The 8558-nt window shown below is 36.8% G+C and overlaps 1 pseudogene; it reads right to left on the minus strand.

The window, feature by feature from the left end:
- Positions 1-4704: 4704 nt before the first annotated feature.
- On the minus strand, positions 4705-5658 carry LOC102824383 (annotated as a pseudogene).
- Positions 5659-8558: the final 2900 nt, after the last annotated feature.

Consider the following 8558-nt stretch of genomic DNA (forward strand, 5'->3'; position numbering starts at 1 on the left):
TCAATGCACTTTGGACTTCCTCCCTGAGTATCATTGGCTCTTGTTCATATGGTAGCTCTTGAAATGGTTGAACATTAACCATTTCCTTTTGATACAATGATTCTGTGTATTCTTTCCATCTTCTCTTGATGCATTCTGCATCATTCAATAATTTTCCCAGAGAATATTTCAATAACAAAAGTTGAGGCTTAAATTTTTTTTCTTCAGTTCCCCCAGCATGAGAAATGTTGACTGTGTTCTTCCCTTTTTGACTAGTTATTCCTAGTAAACCCTATATGCTATGAGACAAAACCAACTAGATGGCACTAAACAACAACAAAATAAAAGTAGGAGATAAGAGACAGACGAACTAAACAACAAAATCAACAAACTTGACTTCATGGATATTTACAGAACACTTTATACATTTTTTTCAGTACACATGGAACATTCTCCAGAAAAGACCATGTTAGGCCACCAAGAAAGTCTGTATAAATTTAAAAATGTTTAAATACTACAAAGCATCTTCTCAGATCTAATTTCCATAAAATTAGAAATCAGCAATAGGAAAACCAAGAAAAAATCAAACATATGGAAACTGAATGACACCCTGCTTAAAAACTGTTATTATTGTTGTTAAGTGCCATTAAGTTGGTTCCGACTCCCAACAACCCTTTAGAAATTTTCAGAGGCGTGGCTGGTGAGTTTGAATAGCTGACCTAGTGATCTAGTGCTTACACCACACTATACCAAGATTCCCCTAAAAACTACTGGGTAAAATAAAACAATTAATAAAATAAATTAAATGATAAAATTGTACTAAATCAAATGAGAATGAAAACACAGCATGCCAAAACAATTGGGACACAGCAAAGCAGTTCTCAGTGTTCAATTTATAGCAATAATCTCATACACCCATAAAAGAAGAAAGAACCACAATCAGCACCATAACACAACAGCTCTAATAATCAGAAAAAGCACAATGGTGTAAGCCTACAGCTACCAAAAAAAGGAATATTGAATACTAAAGCAGAAATAAATGAAAATAGAAAATAGTAGAAAAAAAAAATCAAGTCAACTTTTTTCTTCAAAAAGATTAATATAATTGAAAAATCACTGGCAAATCTAACAGAGGAAAACAAGGAGAACATGAAAATAACCAGTATAGAAAAGGAAATGAATGGTGTCACACAGGACAAATGAAATTAATAAGATAGTAACCCTACCCTTATCTCTTTATTACTATTGTTCTTGTTAAATGTCATCGAGTTGGTTCTGACATATGAATCCTATAAATCAGTTTTGAGGCTATAAATCTTTGCAGGAGCAGAAATCCTTATCTGTCTCTAGTGAAGCAGCAGGTCTCTTTTTGGTTTGCAGTCCAGTGCTTATCCTACAGGGCCACCAGTCTCCATTCCTTATTCCTACAAATTGTTGTTATTATTGTTAAGTGCCGTTGAGTCAGTTCTGATCCATAGTGACCCTGGATAGGGATTCCAAGGAGCAGTTGGTGAGTTTGAACCTCTGACCTTGTGGTTCAAACCGACCTTACAGTACAGTGCTTTATCCCACAGTGTCTACCAGGACTCCACATTGAAAATAAATAAATGAAAACCATATGGAGCACAGTTTTACTCTGACACACATTGGATTGCAACAAAAGAAAAGGAAGAAAGTAAATTGTAGACCAACTTTCCTTATGAACATAGATGCAGACATTCTCAACAAAATCCTAGCCAGTAGAATTCAACACAAAATAAAAATAAAAAATATAAATAATGCATCAGTGCCAAGTGGGATTCATACCAGATATTCTAGGATGGTTCAACATTAGGAAAATAATAGTGTAATTCACCACATAAATAAAACCAAGAAAAGAACACGATCATATTCTGAATGCAGAAAAAGGCATTTGACAAAATTCGACACCAAGTCCTGAAAAAAACACTTAAAAAAGTAGGAATGGAAGGCATATTCTTCAACATAAGTAATTATATTTATAAAAATGTGGCATTGTAGGGTAAGCACTGGACTGCTAGTTACAAGGTTGGCAGTTCAAACCCACCAGGCTCTCCTTGGAAACTCTGTACAGACAGAGTCACTATGAGTTGGAACCAACTCTACCTTAACAAAACAACATACAATGACAATGGCCAACATTGCTCTCAAAAGGAGCACAACTGAAAATATTTCCCTTGCAAATGAGAACCAGAAAAATATATATTCTTGTTATCATTCCTATTCAATATTGTGAACTCCTGGTGTGGCACTGTGGGATAAGCACTAGACTTCCAACCACAAGATTGGCAGTTCAAACCCACCAGCTACTCTTTGCAAAAAAATTGCTATGAGTTAGTACCAGTTCAACAGCACTTAAATACAGCAACAACAACATTCAATATTATACTATAAGTCTTGGTGTTGGTGGTGTGCCATGAATCCATTCTGACTCATAGAGACCCTGTACAGGGTTTCCAAGGCTTTAATTCTTTACTGGAGTAGAAAACCTCACCTTTCTCCCACAGAACTGCTGGTAGTTTCAAACTTCTGACCTTGATTTTAGCAGCCCGACTAGCAACAAATATGCTACCAGAGCTCCTTATTAGAGCTATAAGGCAAGTAAGAAAAATTAAAGGCAAATACATAACCCGATATATGTTGTTGTTAAGTGCTGTTGAATTGGTTCTGACCCATAGTGACCCTGTATAATGTTTCTGAGACGCAGCTGATGAGCTTGAACTGCCACCCTTGTAGTTCAAGCTGACTTTATAGTCCAGTGCATTAACCCACAGGGCCACATGAGGACTCCAGTCTAATATATAGAAAATGCCAAAGCAAGTATTTTAAAGTGCACTGAAGGCTGACACAAAGAACAAGGCTCAGAGAATTGATAGAATATAAATTGAAGTCTTTCAACAAATTGATGCAACACAGGAGGCACTCACTCAATATTGCCAAGAAATTTGGAAGACAGTTACCTGGCCAACTAATTGAAAGTGATCCATATTTGTGCCCATATCAAAGAGAGGTGAGCCAGCTGAATGCAGAAGTCATCAGACAAAATCATCAATATCATATCAAGTAAATTTTTGCTAAAGATAATTCTAAAATGTAACGATAAAAATGTAGCAGTACCTTGACTGGGAACTATCAGAGGTTCAGATGAGACATGCTGACTATGGTTCTTTTTTGGGTATATGAGATTATTGCCATAAATTGAACTCTGAGAACTGTTTTTGATGTGTCCTAATTGCTGTAGGCTAATGCGTCAGACTACAAAATCATTTGAATTGCAGTGTCGTTGGCTCAAACTCACCAACTACTCCTTGGAAACCCTATTCAGGGTGCTATAGGTCGGAATTAGAGACTCGATGGCACTTAACAACAACAATTGCTTATGTCAGGTGAAAGTTGGCGGAAAGTAGAGAATACCAGCAAGATGTTTATCAAAACATAAACATGATTTGATTTTTAAAAACAGTCTGAAGTATGAGAAATGAAGTCTCAGTCTCCTGACTTCTAAGGAGTATTCTGGGGCTACTTCTTCCAAGAAAGTTTTGTTTATTCTTTTGGCAGTTCTGTGTACTTTAAATATTCTACTTTAACACCATGACTCAAATGCAGCAATTCTTCTATGGTCTTCCTTATTCATTATCTAACTTTCACATGCATATGAGGTTATTGAAAATATGATGGCTTGGGTCAGGCAAATCTTAATCCTCACACTGACATCTTTGTTTCAGAACACTTTAAAAGAGATCTTGAGCAACTGATTTGTGTAATGCAATTGCCATTTGATTTCTTGACTCGTTCAGTGGTGAGATTTTTTGTTTTCTTTACATTAATTTGCAACCTATACTGAAGGCTGTGATCTTTTATCTCCATCAGTAAGTATTTGAACTCATAGCTTTTCATTATTTACAGTCAAAGGCCATTGCATAGTAAACAAAGCACAAATAAACATCTTTCTGGCATTTTCTACTTTCAGTTAAGATATAACTGACATCAGCAAAGATATCCTTCATTACATCCTCATTACATCCTCATCTGAATCTGACACGAACCCTTGGCAGTTCCCTGTCTACATACTAATGCAGTAATTTTTAAATTACCTTTAGCAAAAATTTACTTGCATGAGATTATTAATGATATTGCCTGGTGATTTCTGCATTCCATTAGGCCACATATATTTGCAGTGGGTACAAATATGAAGCTGTTCTAATCAATTTGCCAGGTAACTGCCTTCCAAATTTCTTGGCATAGATGAAAGAATGTCTCAAGTGTAGCATCAATCTATTGCAAGATCTTGATTTCTATTTCATTGATTCCCAGAACATTATTTTTTTTTATTCAATTCCTTTAGTACACCTTGAACATCTTTCTTCAGTACCATTGGTTCTTGGTCCTATGCTACCTCTTGATGGTTCTTGGTCATATGCTGCCTGTTGAAATGTTTCGACATTTTTTTATGGTATAGTGACTGTGTATTCCTTCCATCTTCTTCTCTCTCTTTTTTTTTTGGCTGTATAGTGTACTTTATTGATGGTACATAACAAGACTGGGTTCTTTCTAAGCCCTTCCTCTTCTCCAGGGGATCTGGATGGAAACTGTGAAGATGGGAGCTTCTCAGTGTGTAGGGGGTAGACTTGGGGTAAGGACTCCCAACAGCTGAGGAACTCTCTCTTCCTCTAGTGCTGTTGCTGGGGCTGGTGGTCCAGGAGGCTCTTATTCTCTGGAGACCAGGTGGACCATAAGATCCACCACCCTGTTGTTGTAGCCAAATTCATTGTCATACCAGGAAATGAGCTTGACAAAGTGGTCGTTGAGGGCAATGCCAACCCCAACATTGTCAAAGGTGGAAGAGTGGTGTTAATGTTAAAGTCACAGGAGACAGCCTGGTCTTCAGTGTAACCCAGGATACCTTTTAGGGGTCCATCTGATGCCTGCTTCACCACCTTCTTGATGTCATCATATTTGGCTGCTTTCTCCAGGCAGTAGATAAGGTCAACAACAGACACATTGAGAGTGGGGACATGGAAGGCCATGCCAGTGAGTTTCCCATTCAGTTCAGGATGACCTTGCCCACAGCCTTGGCAACACCATTACATTCAGTGATGATATTCTGAGCAGCCCCATGGCCATCAAGTCACAGTTTCCCAGAGGGGCATCCACAGTCTTCTGGGTGGCAGTGATGGCATGGACTTTGGTCATGAGTCCTTCCATGATGCCAAAGTTGTCATGAATGACCTTAGCCAGAGGGGCCAAACAGTTGGTGGTGCAAGAGGCATTGCTTATTATCTTGAGGGAGTTGTTATACTGCACCTGGTTCATGCCCATCACAAACATGGGAGCATCATCAATACCCTTCAAGTGAGCCCCAGCCTTATCCAAGGTTGTGAAGACACAGGTGGACTCTACAACATATTCAGCACCAGCATCACTCCACTTAATGTTGGTGGGATCTCACTCCTGGAAGACAGAAATGGGCTTCCCATGCTCAGACTTGACAGTGCCGTTGAACTTGCCATGGGTGGAATCATACTGGAACAGGTGGACCGTGTATTTGAGGTCAATGAATGGGTCATTGATGGCAACAACCTCCACTTTGCCAGAGTTAACAACAGCCCTGGTGACCAAGCACTCAATATGGCCAAATCTGCTGACTCCATCCTTCACCATCCTGTCTCAGGGATATGGATAGTACTGCAAGAAAAGCTGTGGAGGAGAGCCTCCTTCCACCTTCTTTTGATGCTTTCTGCATCATGCAATACTTTGCCCATAGAATACACTTCAATATTGCTAGATGAGGCTGGAATGTTTTCTTCAGTTCTTTCATCTTGAGAAATGAGCTTTTTAGAACCCTTTTGGTTTTCTAACTCCAGGTCTTTGTGCATTTCATTATAACACTTGACTTTGTCTTCACGGGCTGTCCTTTGAAATTTTCTGTTCAGCTATTTTACATCCTCATGTCTTCTATATGCCTTAGCATCTCTATGCTGGAGAGTAACTTTCAGAGTCTCTTCTGACATTTTGATCTTTGAATTCTTTCTTTTCTTGCAAATGACCTTTTGATTCTTTCTTTATGGTGTTCTTGATGTTATCCCAGAAACCTTCTGGTGTTTTATCATTAGTGTCTAATGCATCAAATCAGTTCTTCAAACAGTCTCTAAATTCTGATGGGATATGATCAAAGTCATATTTTGGCTCTTATCAAATTGTTTTAATTTTCACTAGCTTTCAGCCTGAACTTGCATGTGAACAATTGATGGTCTTTTACATATTTTTTTTCCCCTTGCCTTGTTTTAGCTGATGATATGGAGCTTTTCCACTACGTCTTTTTGATTATCAATGTGATGCCATTCTTTTTCAGTTTGTGGTTCTTGGAATAGTAAACCATATAATTGTTTAGTTAAAAAGGGCCAATATCAATCCATTTCAGGTCACTAATGCTTATGATATTGATGTTTATGGATTCCATTTCATTTTAGGTGATTTCCAAATTTCCTAGATTCATACTTTGTACATTCTATGATCTGATTATATACAGATGTTTACAGCTATTTCTTCTCATTTTGAGTTGTTTCCCATCATCCAATTTAGGTCCTGAAAGATTTATTCGATTTTTGTTATCACAGTCATCTTTACTTTGAATGGGAAGCTCTCCTCAGTTGTAGCTTGAATGTCTTCCAAACTGAATGGCTCATCTGTAGATACTATATCTGACAATATTCTGATGCTATAAATAATTTTTCAGTATTCAATATTCTGGTGCTTTCTGATAGTGTTCCAGTGCTACTCATAGGGTTTTCAGTGGGAAAATATTCAGAAATAATTTGTCTTTCCTTCTTCTTATTCTATCTTACTTAGTCTGGAAGATCAGCTGAAACTTCCCAACATTGATGACGCTGCAGTTATTTAATATACTGATGATATAACTTCTAGCATTACAGCAACACACAAGCTACCACAGTATGGCAAACTGACTGGTGTGTGTTACAAATAGGAATATAGGGGAAACAATATACGTGAGGTATGCATACCAAAAGGGTAGCATTTATCCAAGGACATAGTTCATAAGGATGGGAAGGAAAGAGGAATGGAAACAAGAAACAATGGAAGAATGAGTGACAAGTACTGTTACATTGAGTCGATTGCAATCAATTAAATTATATGAACTGTGTACGATTTGTCGAAGGCAAAACTGATAAACTGCTCTGTAAAACTTCACATAATTCACAACAAAAAGTTACAAAATAATAATAATAATTTTCAGCTTAATCTGAAAATTTCCAAAGAAAGAAGAACAACAAACAAAATGATTGAGTAAAACAGCATATCTGGAAGGAAAGGAAAATAGGATAAACCCTGGCAGATGAAAGGAAGGGGAGTGCCGTGAGCACTGCACTGAGAAATAACACTGTTTTTAGAGTTAAATGATCAATGAAAGGTGTTTCTGGCACTACCTGAAAATGAAGTCACATATTTAACTATTTTGGAGCTAAAGTGCATATTTACCCCTAATGTCTTCACTAAAATACAAGCTTCAACAAAATTCACCATAAACTAGTTTCTTCTAAGTTAATTAGCATACCATACTAACATATTCACAATTTCATCTTGCAAATCAATGCACAATAACTTAAGCAAAATTTAAGCCTCTTTGTTACAGATTGAAGTTGTTATATATATAATCTTCTTAGTCACTTTAGAATGTTCTTAAATTCAATAATAATATATTGCTATTTCTGTTTATTTGCATAAAAGAAAAGCATTACAAATTAAAATTGTTCCAGTAGAATATTAATAGTTCCAGAAAATTAATTCATTATTGCATGTAGATGAAATACATAATTATTTACAAATAAATGCATTTGATTTTAATAGTTTTAAAGCAAAACTGGAAAGGATAACCATGTACAATAAAACTGAATAAAAGCTAAAAGAAAAGTACCAATTCAATAACTTCTATTACTTAGTGTATTTATGAAGACAATTACTTAAAATTAAATTTCTGATTTAAAGAAATAATAGTTGTTGTTGTTGTCAGGTGCCATCGAGTCAGAACTGACTCATAGCGACCCCATGCCTATCAGAACGAAACAATGTCCGATCCTGGGCCAACCTCACTACCGCTGCCACACTTGAGTCCATCAATGATGCCACTTGGCCAATCCAGCTCATTAGGGGTCTTCCTCTTTTTCTCTGACCCTCCATCTTACCCAACATGACATCCTTCTCCAGCGACTATTGCCTCCGGACAATATGTCCAAAGTATGAGAGATGAAGTTTAGCCATCCTTGCCTCCAATGAACACTCTGGCTGCACTTCTTCCAAAACAGATCAAGAAGTAAATATACAAGAAGTATATTTATATAATACAAGAAGTAAAATAGATATGGTTTAAAGAAGATGCTAAAACATTCATAACATTAAATATGAACCCATTCATTATTACAGGCATGGTTAATTTCCATAGACCAGGTTTTTATGTGAAAATCTGTGTTATTTGAAAACAGAAAATGTGAAAAGGATTAGGAAAACAGTACCATTTAATATAGCTGCCGAAAGGATGAAATATC

The sequence above is a fragment of the Chrysochloris asiatica genome, unplaced genomic scaffold (genome assembly GCF_000296735.1).
Source record: "Chrysochloris asiatica unplaced genomic scaffold, ChrAsi1.0 scaffold00153, whole genome shotgun sequence".
Classification (NCBI taxonomy): Eukaryota; Metazoa; Chordata; class Mammalia; order Afrosoricida; family Chrysochloridae; genus Chrysochloris; species Chrysochloris asiatica.